The sequence below is a fragment of the Phoenix dactylifera genome, unplaced genomic scaffold (genome assembly GCF_009389715.1).
Source record: "Phoenix dactylifera cultivar Barhee BC4 unplaced genomic scaffold, palm_55x_up_171113_PBpolish2nd_filt_p 000437F, whole genome shotgun sequence".
Classification (NCBI taxonomy): domain Eukaryota; kingdom Viridiplantae; phylum Streptophyta; class Magnoliopsida; order Arecales; family Arecaceae; genus Phoenix; species Phoenix dactylifera.
In genome coordinates, this window is record NW_024067872.1 from 4,605 (window position 1) to 13,167 (window position 8,563).

The following is an 8,563-nucleotide window of genomic DNA, read 5'->3' on the forward strand; positions in this document are numbered from 1 at the left end:
TTGTGACCGGAGCTCCCGTCACTGACTTCGTTACAAAAACACGCGTCACTAAATTCTCAGTGACGGCGGCGATTCCCGTCACTAACCTCCGTGACAGAACCGCCGTCACTAAGCCGTTACAAATTCAAGAATTAAATATTTAAGAATTATGTATTTTCCGTCACTATCCAGTTGCGGAGTTAGTGACGAAGGTAACTTGGTCACTGATTTTGTCACAGAATGCGGTCATAAGTTTGGTCACTAATCTGTCACAACCTTTAGTGACAGATTTAGTCGTCACAGACATGGTCACACATTTTGTCACTACATTTGTCATTAATCCCGTCACTGACCTAGTGATAAGTTTACGGTCACTAATTGGTTACAAACGCGCTGAGCAAAATCAATTTTTATTAACCAAAATCCTGTCACTAAGTTTATGACTGCTCGTCACAATACTTGGTAAACAATTTAGTAACCAAAATTTGGTCACCGATCACAATCTAATAACCTGGTACATTTGGTACATTGATTGGCTCATAATAATAATAATAATAATAATATCATTAATAGCAAAGGCATTCAACATTAGGCAAAAGTCATTTTAAATGTCATTCAAAATTGGCATCAACATGTCCTGAATCCATCAAAATCAAAGTCTAAAAATATGTCATAAAGATCAACAGAGATTTCATTCCTCCTAGGAATGCAAAGACCTATCACCTAAGGCAAAAACAATTATAATGAAGCATGATCAGCAGAACCAGAATCACCATTACTCCCCCGATCTGCATGCCTTGGTCCAAAGCCAATCTCTTCTCTCATCTTTTGAAGAACCTCCTCTTGCCATTTTTTCTTTTCCTGCTCAAGAATACGTAGAAGGTCTTCATGAGTGTACAGCTCTGGAGCTTGACTTGTAGAGGTGGAAGAGGATGATGATTGCCCAATAATTCCAGTGAGACTTGTTCTGGCCTTCATAATTTATTCGTTTCACAAGATTCACGATGTCTGGTATATTAAAGTGTGGTTAGGCACCCAGATTCAGCAAAGCAGGGTCAGCATATGCTATCTAACAAACCAGCAGGCTCTGGCAGTAGGTCCACCACAACCAAAACTCAACAAAGTAATAAACGAATTACAAATTGAAACTATTAGTTCATATGATTCTAGAATCAAAATCCATTTTAGACTGGAACCAACTTAAATCCATTAATGATCTGGCAGCATAGATCTAGCCAAACCCAAGTGCACCCTGGTCTGCAACCTGAAATATAAACATCGACCACAGACACAAACAAGGAATACTGTAGATCATCACTTGATCTTTTTTTTTTTTTATTGAGTATACCTTGTTCTTTCTTACAAATAACAATCACCTTCATGAGGGTTCAATATATGAATGTTATTGGACTAATTTGGGGACAAGAAGTATAGACAATGCAAATGCTATGTTCAGAACAAGAATGAGGAATCGAACAAAAGGACTTGAAAACTTATATGAAATTGGGCATCTCTATTTCCTCCAATATTGCCCCCTTCAGTCCAATGATCATAACTTGGGAATTGGAATGGCCATCCAGGAACATCTCTGTAATCTGCAGGGAAACTTATTATCAGATATTTTCATTGCAAATCAAACTTAAAAATTCATAAATAAATTCATAAAGGTAAAACTGTAATAGCATAAACATCTCTCTCTCTCTCTCTCTCTCTCTCTCTCTCTCTCTCTCTCTCAATCTCTCTGAGAGAGAGAGAGAGAGAGAGAGAGAGAGAAAGACTTAACCCTTAACAGAACCAAGTGTCCTGAAATCATGCCTAGAAACCACAAACTTTTGTCCTCTGAATGGACAATTATTGAAATGTAAAGTGATAATGTTTATTGTTATAATCAGGGATCAACAAAATTCTTTGATCTACAAGGATTATATATATATATATATATATATCCATTTATCTGAAATGGTATCTGGGAATCTACCAAATAATACCCATGGATGAGGAACTCAAGTATGAACATAACCAGATGCTAATAGAATCCCTATTCCCTAATATGGCTCCTGAAACATTTTTGTATACACTGGGTTTTCTGTTATGAAATGACTCCAGTACCTAGTTATGGCAAGCAGATGCCAACATTCAAATGCACTTGGATGCGTTCTGAACAGATACTGATGGGAGGTATTTCCTAAGCAGGGGGAAAAGAAAAGGCATTCATTCAATGATTTCACTAGGAGGCAAATGTCCACACTACATGATATAGATTGCCAACTGGAAAAAAGCTCTTAAATGGACATATATACCTGTCTGCATCCAAATAGTTTGAGGATCCTTAGATTGACGCAGCTGTCAACAATCAAACCAAGTGCTTCATCCGTAATGTTCCGGCAAAAGGATAGATCCAGACTCTGCAACTTCAAATAACAGCGGCGAGAAATAGATATGGCTGTTTGCTGCGAAACCTGAGGTCACAATGGCAATACCATTTATGAATACGGACATCAAAATTGGCATCACAAGGGGTAAAATATATAAACTTGACTAATGAAGGAAATGGTGGAGTGTGGAGGCTGTGGTGTCCAGAAAAATTTTAAGAAGGATGTATAGCAATAGTGTAAAAGAAATTTTTGCATGACAGCCTGATGATTTCTGATTTAACCACTATGAGTGTTTGAACTCATCCATCATATTGCAACATCATGACAAATTTAACCTGAAAGCCTTAATAGCCACATCGGGTGCTTAACAATAGACTCTTGCATTGCTTCGGAGATGTGACCAAAGTTTAGTATAAAACTGTTAATACTTATGTGTAGTGTGTGAGGGGTCAATAGGCCTTTTTAAAATGAATTCCTAAATATTTCTGAAGCAAACATATATTGAAAGACATTTTATTCTTTTTGGCATCGCAAAGAATAATTTCTACAGAGAACCATGTAATGACACTAAAATGGAAGTTTGTGCCATACCTTTTTAATACTGTTGAGTGAAAGTTCAGTCAATGACTCTCCAGATGCTTCCAAGAATGCAGCAATTGCTTCGTCACTGACATTTGAGAGAGGATTAGTTCTAGAGTAAGTGACAATTACTTGCCACAATGAGCACTCCTGACAAAACTCAAACATCATCAATGTGTTGCAGACCCACTAATACCCACACAATGCATGGTGTAGAAGTGAATGACTGAATACATTTTATAGTTAGACTGGGAAAACTAAGGATGCAAACAAAGTTAGCATCATGTGGACCAGATATACAATAATATGAAGCAGTCTGCAAATAAATGTCCCATGAAAGACAATTTTATGTGGCAAAATTAGAAATTAGCTAGCTTAAGAAAAAGAAAAAGGCAAAATAATGTGTAAAGGATCCTATATATGATATATTCAAATAGTATCTCAGAACCATTTAAGATTAACTGGCTGGTTATGATAAAGTGGCTCCCATTTCTTTGGCAGGAAGAAGGGGGAAAAAATGAAATCAAATTCCCAAAACAATCTTTAATATTATGCCCTGGCCTCAAGACTCATGTCGGTATGTTGTATGGTAACTGAGAAAAATAGAAGCAAGGTAGATTGTAAAGAAGGGCAAGCATTACAGTAATAAAAATAGGAAATAATAAAATAGAAAAAAAGGAAGAAACACATGATAAGCATCATTAGCATCAACATGAATATCTCATATATAGTTAAAGGACATTGTCAACAAGTTTTAAAAGCTCAATTAACGCCATGTCCTGGCCGAGCAAAGAAATAAGGAAACCCTCGGTAGGTTAGGGTTTACCTCCGGGAAGAACCGGTTCCGACGAGCAAGAAGGAGAGGGGCGTCGACGAGGTGATGTAGCCACACGTTTGGTCCTGGCTGAGAAGGAGATGAACACAGGCGCCGCCGAGCAAAGAAATAATGAAACCCTCGGTAGGATAGGGTTTACCTCCGGGAAGAACCGGTTCCGACGAGCAAGAAGGAGGGGGGCGTCGACGAGGTGATGTAGCCGCGATCGGGAGGCGTCATGTGCCGTGGTCGCCGCCGACGGGGAGGCAAAAATCGTCGGCAAGAGGGAGCCGGAGAGGAGAGGCGGGAGGTGGAGGAGAGGAGAGGAGATGGGAACGCAATGCCAAATCCCTAACTCAATCGGGAATCAACTAAGTCGGTCTGCAAGCCAAATTTCATATTAAACTAATTTTTATCTATAAGGCTGATTTGGGCTAAGTCGGTTTGCAAGCCAAATTTCATATCAAACTATTTTTTATTTATAAGGCTGATTGGACGGAACTTGCAAGGAAAAAATATTTTTGAACTATAAAGCATGGTAAAAAAATTCTATAAAGCAGGAAACTTGCAATAGGGGTGCAAATGGGTCATGGCCGACACCATGAGATTTTTAAAATGAGAAGAAGAAATTTGAGTTTTCTAGAGAGCGATTGGAATTTGGATTATCGAAGAAATTTGGGCGGAACGGCGGGCACACTTAGTTTCATTTTGGATATTCCTCCTTTTATCTTTTCTTTTAATTTAGGTTTACTCAAAAATAATATTTTTAATATTTTTGGAATTAAAAATTAACTTGGTGACAGAAATTTTTGTCAATAATCTGTTACTGCCAAAAATAATCTTTTAAAAAATTTATAAATACTAGGGTTACTATATTTGTGATGGCTGAATTTGTCACTGTCTGGTTGTAATTTTGGTTATCATATTGCTGACAGATACCCCGTCACTATGATGGTCACTAAGGTTTGGCGCCCATCCTACCCGCGCATTCTGTGACCGGTCTGTCACTAAACGGTCACTAAGTTTACACCACGGTGACCAAATTTCTGTCGGTCACTAATCCGTCACAAATAGTAACCGATAACGGTCCGTCACTAATTTCCCGTCACTATACGCGTGTTTTCTGGTAGTGAAAATGGCTTAGGGTTGTAACTGGGTGATCGTATACAAAACTTATTGAAAATAATTATTGTCTAGAAATTGCTATATCATTATTTTATAATAGTATTATAAAAGAATAATTTGCTAAAATAAATTCATAAGATTGAAAAGAGATTTTCTGAATTGACGCGTGTAATATATACTATCCTAAGAATGTGATTTGCCTCCTACATGCAGGTTTGCAGCGATCTCGTCCCTAACGTACAATAACCCGGCTCAGCCCGATCCTCCTCTAAGGAGCACAATCATTATGGAGACTTGACCCGACCGACTCTTTCAGTTGCCTAGAAATGATAAAAAAATAGAAAGCAGAAAGTTGAAAAATGTAATAACTCTATCTGTAGAAGAAACTTCTGAAAGACAGAGTACTAGTGAGATTAATTCTAAAGGAGTTTATTTATAAACTATATCCGAAAACCGAAGAGATACGTATTGTTTTAAAAATATCGTATTTCCAAAGAGTAACAATTCTTCTAAAAGAGACGTCTCACCAAAAAATATTTTAAAACATTAAAAACAACTAAAGATTAAAAAATAAAAAAAATATTTTTTTAAATTAAAACTTAAACAAAACCATGATATTTTGTCATTAAAAAAAAAGAGAGAGAGATTTAGGCCCTGTTTAGAGAAGCTGTTAGTAATAGAGCTTTTGGAAGTAGAGCTGTTGGAAGTAGAGCTGTCTGAAGCAGAACGTTTATAAAAAGCTGTTTGCTGTTTGGTAACTACAATTCTAAAGTGCTGTGGCACTTTAACATGTGTTTGGTAAATAAACTGAGAAAGTACTTTTGTGTGACAAAATGATCAAAAAGGACATTACCAGTATTATACAACAAGCATAATAAAATATAATATGTATTAATACATAAATATATGATATAGTATAATATTAATATAATGTAATATAATATTATTATAATATAGTACTATAACATTATGTATTATAGAATAATAATTTAATATAATATTAAATTATTTAATATAACATATCAATGTATTGTGATATAATGTAATATTATATTATATTTATAGTATAATACAATAATAAATATATAAAATATTATAATTATTAGTGTAAATTAATTTTTCATCCTTCTAATGACCATTTATCTCTCTAACAAATTTTCTAGCTAGGTGATAAAATTGGTTAAATAATTACTAATATTTTTATTTATTTATTTATTTATTTATTTAGACCAGATTATTTGCCACTCACTCATTATTTTTTTTTATTTTTTTTATTTATTTATTTATTATTTTATTTCATTGAAATATAGAGGGGTCGTCGGCCATAGGTGGTGGCCGGCATGGTGGCTGCCACCGTAGGCAGCCACGAGCTCGCAAAACAAAAAGAAAAAAGAAAAAAAAAAAGAAGAGGAAGAAGGAACAGAGGTGGCGGTGTTGAGAGGAAGAAAAAGATAGAGAGGGAGAGAGGATGGGTGAGAGAGGAAGAGGCGGGATGAGAATTTTGAGGAAAAAAAGTATGATTTAAATGAGGTATTTTGATCCAAAAAACAGCTTTCCGACAAACCTGAAAACAATGTTTTCAGAAAGCTGCAAATTGAAGCTTCTTTCTAAAAGCTGTTTTCAACTTCCCGCAAAAGCTGAAACAGCTTTTTGAAAATTTTACCAAACACCATTTTTTATCTAAAAGTAATTTTGGAGGGGCCAAAAAGTATCCAAACAGGGCCTTAGGCAGCGTGGGTTCACGGCGAGGTGACTGCAGCCTTTACTGTGCAGCGGTACTCCGACCGTGTGCATAAAGAACAGAAAAAGGAGGAGAAAAGGGCGGATAGCATCCCGAGCTGTATGGGTGGTAGCTTCTTCGACCAAAGGAGCTGTGAGAGGGCGAGGGGTTGCTGAGGGTGGTGGAAACGTTGGTAGGTAAACTGGGAATACACTTATATAATGGAAACAGGAAGGAAACCTTTGGACGGTTTCATTGGGTTAGCTAGACTAGACTGGGGAAAGGAGCTGAGGAGATATTTTCCATCATCTTTTAAATTGGTTTCTCCTGCAGGTGAATGCGTCTGGGCCCATAACAGACAAGAAATTAAAGAATGCAAGACAGCGATAGCCAAGCAAACGTTTCACATGCTCCCGGGTTGGATGGCCTGCCAGTCCAATGGAGCATGCAGCCAACCTACCAAAGAGCTCAAGCGGTGAGCACAACCTATGCGTACAAATGTCACGGTCCCTTTTGTTTTTTAATTTAAAAATATTTTTTGAAATGAATTCTTAAATGAGCGTGAGGACTTTTCCAACACATAATTCTAACCATTCGGACCACAGGTTGTATCACCTAACACCACTGGGAGTATAGTTTTCTATAAGAACACCTTATCAGATATCCTCGCTAGGAGTAACCCAAGAGAGGAGTAAAGTTTCTTTAATTCCCTCATGGCCATGCTTCCCTCTCTCCCCAGCGGCGCCCTTCCACACAAGGAACGAGAAGAGGAGGAGGAGGATCAAACCCCGGCCCGACCTCCTCAAGACTGCAGCGACTTCATCTCTACCCTGCCCAAAGGGGGCTGGGGACCGATTTGCACCCGAAAATACCAAGGGTTTTGGGTCCCTGAGATCGGTCTCCCCAGCGTAATGGCCATCCAGAAAAACTTCAAGGCTCGCCCCGACGACATCTTCGTCGTGAGTTACCCAAAGTCCGGAACCACCTGGCTTAAAGCTCTCAGCTTTGCCACCATGACCAGAACCAGTACCCTCTGGCTCACCACCCTCTTCTTAGCTTCAACCCGCACGACTGTGTCTTGCTCGTGGAGGAATGCTTCCAAAAAGGCCTGATTTCCAAGATAGAAGCCTTGCCCTCCCCGAGAATCCTCGCCATCCACATGCCTCACTCACTGTTGCCTGACTCGATGACGAGCTCCAGCTGCCGGTTCGTATACATCTGCCGTGACCCGAAGGACACACTGGTCTCCATGTGGCACTTCAGAGAGAAGTCGAGGCCGAAGACCGTGGAGCCTACTCCGTTCGCCGAAGCCTTCGAGGCGTTCTGTGAGGGGACCAGCGCCTTTGGGGCGATGTGGGACCATGTTTTGGAGTACTGGAGGGCGAGCTTGAGGAGCCCTGAGAGGGTCCTGTTCTTGAAGTATGAGGAGATGATGGATGAGCCGGTGGGGAACGTGAGGAGGTTGGCGGAGTTCATGGGCTGCCCCTTCACCGAAGAGGAGGAGAAGGGAGGGGTGGTGGAGGACATTGTAAAGCTTTGTAGCTTTGAGAAACTGAAGAGCTTGGAAGCAAACAAGGTGGGAACCCAAGGAGGTCCTGGCTTCGTTGTAACGAATGATTCTTTCTTCAGGAAAGGAGGTGCGGGAGATTGGAAGAATCATATGAGTCCGGAGATGGCTCGAAGGCTGGACGCCATCACGCAGCAGAAGCTGTTCGAGTCCGGTCTGACTCTCGGGATTGTGAGCGTAGAAGCAGCCTCCGGCGACGATGCCTCAGCTCACGGCCAGTAATTTGTGCTGCTTTTCGCTGTTCTCTTCCGCTTTTAGATGTTCAAATGGTGCTTGCAACCATCTTTGCAGCTGCAGTGAAACTTTGTCTAGATTGAAATAAGATCTAAAGATGAGAGTTTAGATCCCGATGTAAATGTTTCATTATCTCAATAAAACGGGAGGGATATGCCCTCTTTTCGTTA

At 39.3% G+C, this 8,563-nt stretch overlaps 1 pseudogene; it reads left to right on the forward strand.

Moving 5' to 3' along the window:
- The first annotated feature begins 7,263 nt into the window (after positions 1-7,263).
- LOC103703807 lies at positions 7,264-8,563 on the forward strand (annotated as a pseudogene).